The sequence below is a fragment of the Liolophura sinensis genome, chromosome 6 (genome assembly GCF_032854445.1).
Source record: "Liolophura sinensis isolate JHLJ2023 chromosome 6, CUHK_Ljap_v2, whole genome shotgun sequence".
Lineage (NCBI taxonomy): Eukaryota > Metazoa > Mollusca > Polyplacophora > Chitonida > Chitonidae > Liolophura > Liolophura sinensis.
Genome location: NC_088300.1, coordinates 3041396 through 3054195, shown reverse-complemented (window position 1 = coordinate 3054195; position 12800 = coordinate 3041396). Strand labels below are relative to the sequence as shown.

Sequence of the window (12800 nt, the reverse complement as noted above, 5' to 3'; positions counted from 1 at the left end):
GCATCTCCCGCACCGGTACGTGCATCTCCCGCACAGGTATGTGTATCTCCCGCACAGGTACGTGTATCTCCCATGCAGGTACATGTATCTCCTGTGCAGGTACTCCTGCACATCTACATGTTTCTCTCACATAGGTACATGTATTGTGTAATAGTTTATACATGTAGATGTGACCTTCGACTGAACTCCAGTGTAAAACCTCTGTTCCAGTATGAAGGAAATCATCCAGAAATTACAGTACTGTATGTCACCTAAAGTTTGATGTTTAAAAAAAACACTTTCAGAAGCACACAAAGTTCTTAAAATGATACTTTTGATGCCCACACTTTTTGTGTTAAGAAATTAATCATACTGGGCAAACAAATACTAGCCAGCCCTATAAGGTGGATGAATCAGTGAAAACAAGCTCTATAAGGTAGATGAATCAGTCAAAATCGGCCCTTTAAGGTAGATGAATCAGTCAAAATCAGCAAAAATGGGGAAAATGAATCAGTCAAAATCGGCCCTATAAGCTGGATGAATCGGTCAAAACAAGCCCTATAAGGTGGATGAATCAGTCAAAACAAGCTCTATAAGGTGAATGAATCAGTCAAAATCGGCCCTTTAAGGTAGATGAATCAGTCAAAATCAGCAAAAATGGGGAAAATGAATCAGTCAAAATCGGCCCTATAAGCTGGATAAATCGGTCAAAACAAGCGCTATAAGGTGGATGAATCAGTCAAAACAAGCTCTATAAGGTGAATGAATCAGTCAAAATCGGCCCTTTAAGGTAGATGAATCAGTCAAAATCAGCAAAAATGGGGAAAATGAATCAGTCAGAATCTGCCCTATAAGCTGGATGAATCGGTCAAAACAAGCCCTATAAGGTGGATGAATCAGTCAAAATCTGGCAAAGTGTGTCACTTGAAAAATGCTAAGCTTCAGATGAAATTTAATAATTGCAATATCAAATGCTCATAAGTGACATTTGACATATTGACGATATGTGAAATGTTTAGTAAGGATGTGGTAAGCTCTTGTTTACAGTGGCTGCAATTAATGGAAGCATGGCAGTAATGGAATACATACCTGCTGTAAAATAACTGTTTGTGCATCTGTGTGATGATTGTACAAATCTGGCTGTAGCTTTGCTACATTCTCATCTGTATATAATTGTTTGACCAGGACTTGCGAAATAGTATGTACCGCTACTCTCGTGAAAAATATCATACTTGCAATAGAACGTACTTGTCTGCATGTATATCTCAGCATGGAAGCTAGCTTAGCGTGTGACAGCATGGTGTGACAACATGGTGTGACAACATGGTGTGACTGACTGGTGATTAGTCATCTTATTAAACCTGTGGGATCAGACAAGCCAACCAAGTGCTCTGGTTGAACATTGTGGTCCTGATTAATCATCTTATTAAACCTGTGGGATCAGACAAGCCAAACAAGTGCTCTGGTTGAACATTGTGCTCCTTCAGTTTCATTGTTCAGTTTGTTCACTTGGACTAATGGTGTTTAACATTTGTCTCCATTCTAACACAAGGATCGTGATCATCCATGGTCACCTCTTGACCAACACACATTGTCCAGTGGGGAAGGGCAAGAAAAGGTGGTCAAGTCAAGCCAGACCTGTAGCTGAGGGTCATTAGCACCCAGACAGGCTCTCTGGACATTGTCCCCAGGGGCATCTGCTCTCAGACCAGGACCACTAAAGTGTGAACCATTTGATGTGGCCAAGGCCCTCTTTGTTAGGCTATATTGTGGAAGGCATTCAGTCTTATGAGATCATACATGTATGTAGGCTGGCCATTCTGAATGTGTTCTGTACAGATTTGTTGGGGTACAAACTATTTATGGTGAGGAGACCAAAAAACAAAAAAAACAAAAAAAAAGAACGAGCCAAGGCAGTTTTTGTCACTGAATTGTTTTCCTCTATTGAATCTGTAAACAGCATTTGGGTGCATGTCCAAATTTTTGCATAGATTTACAACGTTCTGTTAGTTGTTTCCAATTTTGGCACACTCAAGCCTACAAATTACTGTGCTACATGAATCTCATTTGTTCAGGCTGGACAGTTGTTAAAACTGTATGATGAAGCAACTGCTTTGGTGATCTAATGGTTAGAGCATCCGCCTTGAAACTGGGAGACAGGGGAGACAGGGCCATGCCAAAGACTGCAAAAATGATACTTTGCCACACTTGGTGAGGAGAGGTTAGAGCAAGGAAACAGGACTGGTTGGCCAAGTGTCAGTATAATGTGACTGGGCGGAGTGTCATGTCCGGTGTCTTCGGCGTCATATTTCTGTGGTGTCCTGCCACAAGAAGACATCTGGCTGATAAAGCGTGATCATTGGTGGTAGCAAATCTTTGTTTGGGGATTAAAAGCATGTCCAGTGACTGATCAGTTGATATCAGTTCTTACATGAATGTGGTCCTATCTGTAGCCGGGGATTGTGATGTGTGCACATGTGGTTGTAGTTACCAGTCAAGATAACAAGCTCTCTTTGGCTGGTTCAACCACATATAAAAGTAGAACTCCCTGGTGGCTGCTAGGCTGTACAATTATTGGTAGTATTTTTATATTATTGATGATCTGTCAACATTTTCTAGCACCAGGTGGTTGTCAGTTTGACCGGGTGGGTCTAAAACCAGCCGCTTGTATTGTCTTGGTGTATGTACATATAGATTGATAAAAAGCCATGGCTTTGGCTGCCTTTGTAAGATATATTGATTCTAGTAATACTCATGCATTGGAGTATAATCTGTATTCGATATGTGACCTTAATCGGGTCATTTGTAACACTGCCCTGCTTTTGAACTTCTGTCAGCTGGTCAATAATAACCTACCTGTTCTACATCGTTCAGCGACCAAAACCCACTAATGGTTTAGGTATTAACTAGAAGAATAAATAACCTGATGAGCGCAGCACTGAGAACAGAAGACCTTCATCTACTGCACTTCAAAAGACCCACATTTACAAGATGATATTTAATACTCTACCTGGTACCAATCAACAGAGTAATTATCCACAAAGACCGGCATGTTAGCTCCTCACAGTGACAGCAGTAATTGTAGGAGGCTTTGCCAAGGTATTGGTTAAGAGGTTGGTCTACATTTACATTTAAATGTTTTATAGGTAACCTTGAGGTCTACATTTACATTTAAATGTTTTATAGGTCACCTTGAGGTTTACATTTACATTTAAATGTTTTATAGGTCACTTTGAGGTGTACATTTACATTTAAATGTTTTATAGGTCACCTTGAGGTCTACATTTAAATGTTTTATAGGTCACCTTGAGGTCTACATTTAAATGTTTTATAGGTCACCTTAGACACGATTGAATTTTTTGATCTGGTGATGACAATGCTCACAGATTAGCTGAGAGGTACTTTGGTTAAGCTGAAGCAAAAGCCTGAGTTTATAATTTAGGGACAGTCAGTGCACTAGAATTATTTTTAAATCCCCAGGTTGGGTGTACGGTGATCAGTATGGTTAGTGAACTTTCCCGATATTTGACTGGGGGTGATTGCTCAGTATATTGACTTACTGAGTCATCAACGATGCACTTGATATGATTGATTTTGAGGGTTCATTGTCTTTCATGTAAGTACTGGAGACAGGCACACAAGCAAAAAGCTTCGAAATAACTGCCTGTTGATATTATGCTGCAAGAAATGTTTTATTCTGCCATTGCAGTAGAATCCCAACATACAAGTACCAATGTCACAAAAACCTAAGAATTTGCACTCTCATAGTGGGTTACCTTAAAATATTTCCTTGTCATTAAATGTAATTTTTAAAATTTATTTTTATTTACTATTGTACATTTGAATGTGTATACATTGTTCCCTCCTACACGATGGCCTCAATGTTGATGGGCTATTGTTCTGTGTTGCTGCCAGGTGATGATTTTCTGCCTGGTTGGGCTAGCTGGCCACAGACCCCCATTAGTTTTCCATAAGCGACAATGTTAACGTTTAGCGCTGTAGCTCAGTCCCAAACATTCCGAGGCCAATAAGCTTTGGTGCATACCTGGCCCAGCATGTGAGAAAGAAGCTGTAAAAATCTTGACATAGGTTGACCGTCAAAATCTGGACCTTTCCATGCCGGCAGCTGGGAGGGGTGCCTAGCAACGCCAAGGGGACGTCACTCGCAGCCTCATCACCACCTGTCTCCTTGTGTCCTCTCGCCCAGAATTTCAAACTTTCACCATTAAAACTCATACCTGCCCAAAGCTTAGACAATTTCCATCATTTTGATACCAAGCATGCACCTGTACACCTAAAACAGCAGGCTGACAGCAAAAAAAGACTTTACACCCTAAAATACACAGAACTACAATCGTCCCTACTGAAAAACGGAAGTTGTAATGGGGGTCTGTGTCCTATCACACCAGCCAACTTTTTTCAAAATCAATAATTTTTGCACCACATAATGCTTACTACCTCTAAACCTCACACATAAAGTTACAGCTTGATACATGCAAAAACTTTTGAGTAGGAGGGATTTAACTTGGGGTACCCCTATCTTGGAAATGTGTCTGTTTGTCCGTCCTCAAGCACGAAGTTCAAAGCTCTGTAGTGCACATACCGTTCAAAATATCTCAACCAGGTCAGATGTTTTGGAAAGCTGGTATGTATATCTGCAAGAAAAATGAAAAAATTCCAATGACAAAGTATTTTACATTTTCCATTGACAAGCATTTAGAAAATTATGGATTTTCAAGTAGATTTTCTTGTTTACAGCAGTGTTAAGAAAATACTTAAAAGCCAAAAGTGTCAAAATATATATCAAAAGACAGGTAATTTATCTGACAATTCACTTACAAAATATAGGACATACCTTTTAGCAACTTTGTGCAAAATTTGACCTAAAGTGATACAGGTGGGTAGCAAAGGGGAGTTTCAAAATTCCAGAAAACTACATTTTGATCACCATCAAAGTAAACATATGCATCCAAATTGATATAGAAATGCTCATAGGCACAGTTTCCATGGATAGGGCTAAAGAAAAGACTAGTATCCCTTTTACAAAGTGATTCACATGATAAAACCCTTTAAAAGATCACCCACTAACCCCCCCCACTACCCCCCTTTCCCGTCTCCCCCATGGCTGCCATTGGTTGGCTGGCTTACCTCAACTCACAGTGCAAAAGAATCCCACCACCTGTGTTGTTGCCTCAGACTAAATTAGTACTTTCCACATAACAAACACCAAAGTGTGACACTCGCATCTACAAGAGATAAGTAGAGGGGAGAAATATGAATTTGCCACTTACAAAAATAAAGCCACACATTACATGCACATTGGTCATTCAGACAGTCAGCAAGGCAACCCTCCCAAGACGTGTTGAAGGGACCCAAGAAGAGGGGAAAAGCTATACTTTTTAACCTGTAACAACACAGAAATCCTCAAATAATCAGTGAGAAATTACATCCGTAATCAGGTTCCACACTGGGTGTTCCTGGGTGGGCATGAGGAATGGACATTCAAACTATCCGTACATATATGAGAAACCTGTGACGTTTCCCCGGTTGGGGGGGGGGGGGGGGCTGGAGGGGTATGTGTCATGGTGTAGTACCGGACCAATGACAGGGATTCTAGTTCGGCCAGGGGAGTGGAAGACTGCATCCGATTGGTCAGGCCTTTGAGGAAGCTGAACGGCTAACAGACCCCACTCACCTAGGTAGATCCCAGTTCAATATATGCATAAACCAGGCAAAGTTCACTGACGCCATGTTTGGGAGACAAGATCTAAAGAGGGAAACCAAGACGAAAGCTCAATAGGTATTAAACTAGGATGTGAAAGCCATATGTAGCTGTCTATTTTCTAACTTGTGTGTGAGGATATTGGAAAGATAAAAAAATCCCAGTTGCCCAGGGAGGTGGATGCCACACTGGGCCAGATACTAAAACAAAAACTCCTTGAGATGTCGCAGGAACAGCGTACTATGTTCTGGTGGAGAAACAGACACCTGGTGGGGCAGAGACTCATTTTCACAAGGGCAATATTCCAACAGATCACACTTACATGTATGCTAGAAACTTGAAATTGATCATTTTTGTTCCAACGCCACACATGCTGTGTGAGTGCACATGTAACTTGTCAGAGGAATGAATATACACATGCAATGAAAACTACATGCCTACAGTGGTTTATTTTTAAGTTTAAAGAGGAAAATTTACCTTGTCCACTTCAAGTCTATGCCCAAAACAGCAGACAATGTTGCAGCAGAGATGCCTGTTTTTAATGTTTTGTGACCTGCAGGATGATTTGAAGCACATTTACCCAGTGTGTGGTGGCACACATGGGAGGAACCTGACTTGGTTTGTAAATTAAATGCACACTGGCCCTCTCTACTACTCTAGCCAAGTAAATTAATCTGCTGATGTGTTTTTATCCACCTGTGTGAGGCTGGGCCCTTATATGTGATGCAAGGCCTTATTGACCATCCTTAATCACACCACCCTATCTATCAGCCACATACTCCAATTTCACTCGCAGCACTCAAATTTTGCATTATTTATCAAATGTCAGCCCCAAAAGAGACATTTTAAAAACCAGGAACAATGAAACGTTGTCTGTGTTTGTTCCAGTCTGTTTATACTCCCGTACTACCCTTGACCACAGAGCGTTTTAGCCGATTTTTAGACAAAATGGATATGTGGGGAAAATATAGAATTAAAAAGCTTTAAAACTGCTCAATCAAGTTCCATGTCAATGCAAACCACATCGCAGATGTACCCACCAAATATTATCAGGCTGCTGCGAAATCTGAGCACACAGTGACATATTACATGTTTTGGCACAAGTGGACAGATCAGGCCACAGACCCCCATTAGTTTTCCATAAGCGACAATGTTAACGTTTAGCGCTGTAGCTCAGTCCCAAACATTCCGAGGCCAATAAGCTTTGGTGCATACCTGGCCCAGCATGTGAGAAAGAAGCTGTAAAAATCTTGACATAGGTTGACCGTCAAAATCTGGACCTTTCCATGCCGGCAGCTGGGAGGGGTGCCTAGCAACGCCAAGGGGACGTCACTCGCAGCCTCATCACCACCTGTCTCCTTGTGTCCTCTCGCCCAGAATTTCAAACTTTCACCATTAAAACTCATACCTGCCCAAAGCTTAGACAATTTCCATCATTTTGATACCAAGCATGCACCTGTACACCTAAAACAGCAGGCTGACAGCAAAAAAAGACTTTACACCCTAAAATACACAGAACTACAATCGTCCCTACTGAAAAACGGAAGTTGTAATGGGGGTCTGTGTCCAGCTCACTAACCCCTCACAACAAAATGGGGAAGGAAAAGGTCTGTGAGCATTAGTCACTGTTTTATCTGCCAGACTGTTACATCAAATGACACGCTTCGTTGAGGCTATTTATTTGTAGCGTCCAGCCATAATTCTTTCATTTAAAATACCAGCATGAGTAAATTAGAGTGTCTGGCGTTTTACTGGTGTGCCCCTGACTTGGTGCCTAACCCATAGGCCTGTGTGGTTTATTAGCTAGTAGATGCTTGACAGAGACACAGACACGCATAATTAAGAATGCAGGCGTTTCTGTACAGCATGGGATTTGTTGTGGAGAAGGCAAGCAGCCAGCTTGTGCTGTGTTGAGGGGATGAGAACATACAGGGCATGTTGCCAGGTCTCTCTCCAGCAGGGTAATACATCTAGCTGCTATCTGCCCTGTTAATGCTGCTGAGGCAGGCGTGCTGAGACCAGACCTGTCCCATGTAGACCTCGATAAACTAGTGACAAGGAATCCCCCTGCCCTACCATGATTACCCAATTGATTGGTGAAAGTACGTTTGTTCTTAATACCAGGTACTGATAACTTGTTGTGGCTGAGGTCTAGGTCTGATCTTATTGGTCAAAGGTCACTGTGGACTACAAGATAAATGTACCTGTCAGCTCACGTCCAAACATAATAATTAAACGACATTCCTTATGATTTTGTTATAGGCCTACATGTGGTTCAAATTTACACATGTATTGTCACACAGATCTGTGGTGGAGATTTTCTGACCTTACATTGTAAAGTTTGAACACCATCCTGTACGCATGTGTGTGGTTATACAGAAGGGACTAATCACCACAATCCCTCTTGACTGTGTTTGTGAGATGATTACCCCTGTCCAACAAAATGACCAAAACTCATATTGGTACATATTCAGCCTTAAGTCAGGAGATTTCCTTGGCACCTAGTAAGGTGAGATGGACTAATCAGGAAGTGAGATGGCCTCCTTGGGAATCAAGCTGGTTGCCTCGTGGAATCAAGCTGGTTGCCTCGGGGATTCAAGCTGGTTGCCTCGGGGATTCAAGCTGGTTGCCTCGGGGATTCAAGCTGGTTGCCTCGGAGAATCAAGCTGGTTGCCTCGGGAAATCAAGCTGCTCCACTCAGGAATTGAGCTGGTCTCTTCAGGAAGCAAACTGGTTTCCTCCACACCTAAACTGGACTACAGTTAAATAAATGCAGATGAAATATATCACAATAATCAAAGAAAATTCAATTGAAATCGCACGGCTGGATAAGATAGATTGCAAATGTGACCCTTTTCTTTTGGGACAGTACATGTACGTTTATTCTGGCCTGTATCTTGTGTATGAGAGTGGAGACTGATGTCGCAGGGAAGTGTGGTTTTGGTTGAGATGTATAGTGGCAAATCATTGATCTGCTACCTGCAGATGTCTTCCAGGGTGTCCAGATATGGACCAATTACAAGCAGAGTTAAAGGCTTTTTGCAAGAGGGGAAACGAGGAAAGAGTAGACATCATTCATCTTGAGAAGAGTGATGGAAGCTGGTACATGTACTATCATCGTTCACCTTTCATTATTTAAATCTTGTTCTCAAACCCCGCGCAGAACAAGCCTGGCTGAACAGTGCAGAATGGAACAAACATTGGAACTGGACATTTGCCAAAAATCGATACAACAGTAAAGTCAATACCTGGCTTGTCCTCGCTACAGGCTACAACTTTTGCCCAGGTCTTTTTTTTTCTTTGGAAAGGGAGAGAATTGAATTGCTTCGTGGTTGACGGAGGAAAAGAAATAGCTGGCAAAGAGAGATTTGCTGTTGTCGTACATGACTTGTGGCTTATTACTCAAAGGCTGTTGGCAACTTGCCAACTCCTGGAGGATCACTGGCTTGAAAAAAAGAGGAAGGGTTCTGGGTAAATGGAAAGGAAAAAAATTGCCGCCATGAGCTGGTATACGACGATAGAATTAAGGGACAACACCACTGAGAATTACCTTTCCAAATTGCTCTTCAAAACTCTGCAGCTTAACTTCTTGACCTGTTTCCACAAGCGCAAATTTCCAGCTGCTCTAGGCTGTGGGAATGAGGGGCAAACTTCTAATTCTGTTCATGGATAAAGAAAATAAATTTGAGCTGGCATATAATTCCAACTGTTTTGTAACTGATAGGTTAATGATGCAGATTGATTTCAGTTAACATAATAGCTGTTTAACACAGTCTTGTGCCCTGGCGACAAAGGAAGACAAACCAAATCCTTTCTTTCCTCTTATGTTACTTGTGTATTACTATGTACTGCAGTAACATTTTTTTAATCGGCTACGTATGAATAAATAGATCATGTACCATTAAAATTTATGTGCATATTTATGATTTTATGTAATTGTCTGAAATAGTATCAGGGAATAATTTAACAGTCATTGAACAAGCGGACATCCAATTAGCATAAACAAGCTTTAATTCTAATGTATTCATGTGAAAAGACATCCACATGGAGTATCATGTAACATAAAATGTTATATCATGTAGGTGATGGGCAATCCTCATCTGTGACATTCAGGAGTGTATATTCGTTGATGTGGAAGAGATAATTAAATTAAAGGACTCCATGTTGATAATTGACCTTACAGGTGTTGTAATTTGATTAGTAAGATAACCCAGGTTGTGAAAGGCTAGTCATTTCCCACGCAATTTGTGAAATTTATTCATTTATGCTGTAAATAAATACATTGTAGGAGGATTCCCCCGACCACCATAGGAGAGGAACAGATGATAATTAATACCAGCACAAGTCTGTACGGTCATCAAGATTAGTGTTTAGTTCATTAATTTGGATGAATAGTGGTTTCAGTAAAAATACATACAGACTCTTTGATCATGTAATGTTTAAACAGCACGATCATGTTAACTGTAATGAGAAATAGATCAATATTTCAAATATTCCAGGTCTTTTCAAACTATATTTTTATTCGCAATTGTTAGTGTTCCTCATTTGTAAAATTACCCATGTCATTTCAAGGTGATCTGAGCTGCAGGGTAGGAGTGGTCATTCACACTGTAAAATCTTTGAATTTATGGACACTGTTTTCCTTTTGCTTTTGGACAACTGCGTCTTGGAAAATTCTGAACTAAAATGAAATTGGAGTATGGCTCATGGTTCCACAATTTCAAATATCAAAGTGTTTTCCGGAAATTTTGTAGCATTTTTTTATTTTAATTTTTAATTTTCATACCTGTTAAATAAAGTCACTGTTTTCATGTTGGAGCTCTCCAGATTTGAATTTGAATAAAAAAACTCATTAAGGCCTACATGTACATGCCATCTGATAAAAATAATATTGCTTGTTGGAGATGTAAAGTGAATAATGGTGGACAAAAAAAATCTGTGATGCCTTGAAGAAGGTTGTATAGATAGAATGACTTCCTCATGATACCATGGCAACCATTTTCTGCTGGAGGAGACTGCACAAGAGAAAAATTCTGGATTTACTGAGGCAAATGACAGTAGCACAGATTGGCTTCCATAGTTCTAATTTTGTTTCTAGGTTTGATCAATTACTTGGACAAAGCAGTGTGACTTTTTTTTCTGGTGATGCCTGGGATATGTGGACCTATATGTACTGGTAACCTAGGAAACTGTCGTCTCCTATTGATGAGGTGAACAGATTGCTGTTGACATCTCGTATTGTCTCCAGCTATTTTTGGAAAAGAACTTTATCTCTATTTTATTTTAGCTAAAATAATTTAATACTTCAGTGTGTAAACAGTCCTATTTTTGTCCACAGTTGCAAGGTAAAAGCAAGATTAATGCTTTTGAAAAGTGTTTCCAGAAAAAAAAATTGCCGGAAGGTTATGTTTGTGAACATTTAAATTTTGTTAATAGCTGCTGGGGGTAGTTCCTCTTTACATAAAACCTGTTTAGACGTAAAAAGATGCCTTACTCTTTGGATAATTTTTTATGTCCAGCTGTATTTAATGTAATAGCCCCAATTATGTGCACACAGTAAGAAAATGAGGGTCAGGGCAGGTCAAAGGTCAAAAACAAATAATATGACATGTCCTGGGTCACATACTCTCAGAAACTTTCTGATGGAAATCAATGGAACTGAAGGCAATCTTGATGATTTTAAAGTAGTTACTGGCAGACTTCATCAGCCCTCCCATTGAGTCTGTACAAAGCGCATAGCCTTGATCCCAAAGGGAACAGATCTCTTCCTAAATGATGGCAGTAGAATGCGGCAAGTTCCCAGAATTGGCATGAAATAAGTTTTTACTGGGGGTCAATGAGATTGAACTGGAGAGAAATAGCAGTGGAATAAGTGTCTTTAAGGGTCTGTAGGAAAACTTCTTCCAATTCAGGGGAGAGGGAGTGTCATATGCATGTATGTAGCAGTTTTGGACTGGCGGTGTGTGTATGACACACCTGCTTTTTATATAAATATATAGTACGATGTAAAGATAAATGTGTCTGAATGGAGTGGTTGATGAAGACAGGATGTATGTTATCTTGTAAGAGGGTTGTCGCTGTCCATTTGATCCTCTGTCTGATGCATGGCCTTCTCTATAGCATCATCAGATTTCTAAACTGCTGCATTTCATCTGTCCTCAATTCTCAATTTCCCCCAGTGTAGATTATTCTTGGCTGACAGCATTAAAGAGGTGGTTACTCAGGGAAAATCTGTGGATGTATACAAAGGGAGAACAGGGCTATAAACAAGCTATATCTCTGTTGAGAACTTATTAATTTGTTTAGCACGTGTGTAAAGTGTGCTAGGCTGGCCTGTGTGTTTAGAGCAAGAGTGGGGGGTTGATAGGCCATTCTGCCAGATGGTGGTGTAACACAGAATGGCAGGGCAGGGTACAGAAGTAGGCGCTATCGTTCTTGCATGGCTGATGTCCTTCCTTTGGGCAATCTGTGCTATGGCAGCCACTAATTCTCCGCATGTGTCTAGTGTTGGTACCGTTGATGTTCACTGGAGTGAATTAGGCCTTGCCATCCCCGCCTGGCTATTGAAGGTTGTATATCGCTACAGGGCTGCCCGAGTTTACTTTCTCACGGATATCTTGTCTCAGCCAGTCATATTTGTAATACTTGTACAACTGTTTTGCTGACAGTCCTAATCTCTGAGCTGCACCTCCATGCCTTGCTTTTCCTTCTGGCCAGCCCGCTGATTTGCCTGAGCTGTTGTATAGGCTCTAAAATTTCAACCACTAGGGGGAAAATAATACAAAACATTTACCAGGTCATGCTTGATGCTTTGGCCTTTTGCTGTCATGCACAGGCTCTGAAAGATTAAATAATCCTATGGCACTGCTTTTAATACATCTGATAGGTTAGGTTATGTCTCTGATGGATCTTGGTGAGTTTTTAGGAGTTCTTCGCCAGTGATTTAAGTGCTGGGAAGACCTGCTGCTTGACGGCCAGATAAGATTATGGTGTGAATAATAGCCCTACATCAGCCCCAAGCTGTTAATGGTGTGACGGCCAAAAAATAAACAGTAGGAAATGAAGTCCATTAATGTTGGTGAGCTCTCTGCAAAACCTG

At 40.8% G+C, this 12800-nt stretch overlaps 1 protein-coding gene across 2 annotated transcripts in view; it reads left to right on the top strand.

Annotated features, from left to right (window-relative positions):
* Positions 1-12800, top strand: part of LOC135468134 (uncharacterized) — a 55715-nt gene that overhangs the window by 12161 nt on the left and 30754 nt on the right. The window lies entirely within an intron of this gene.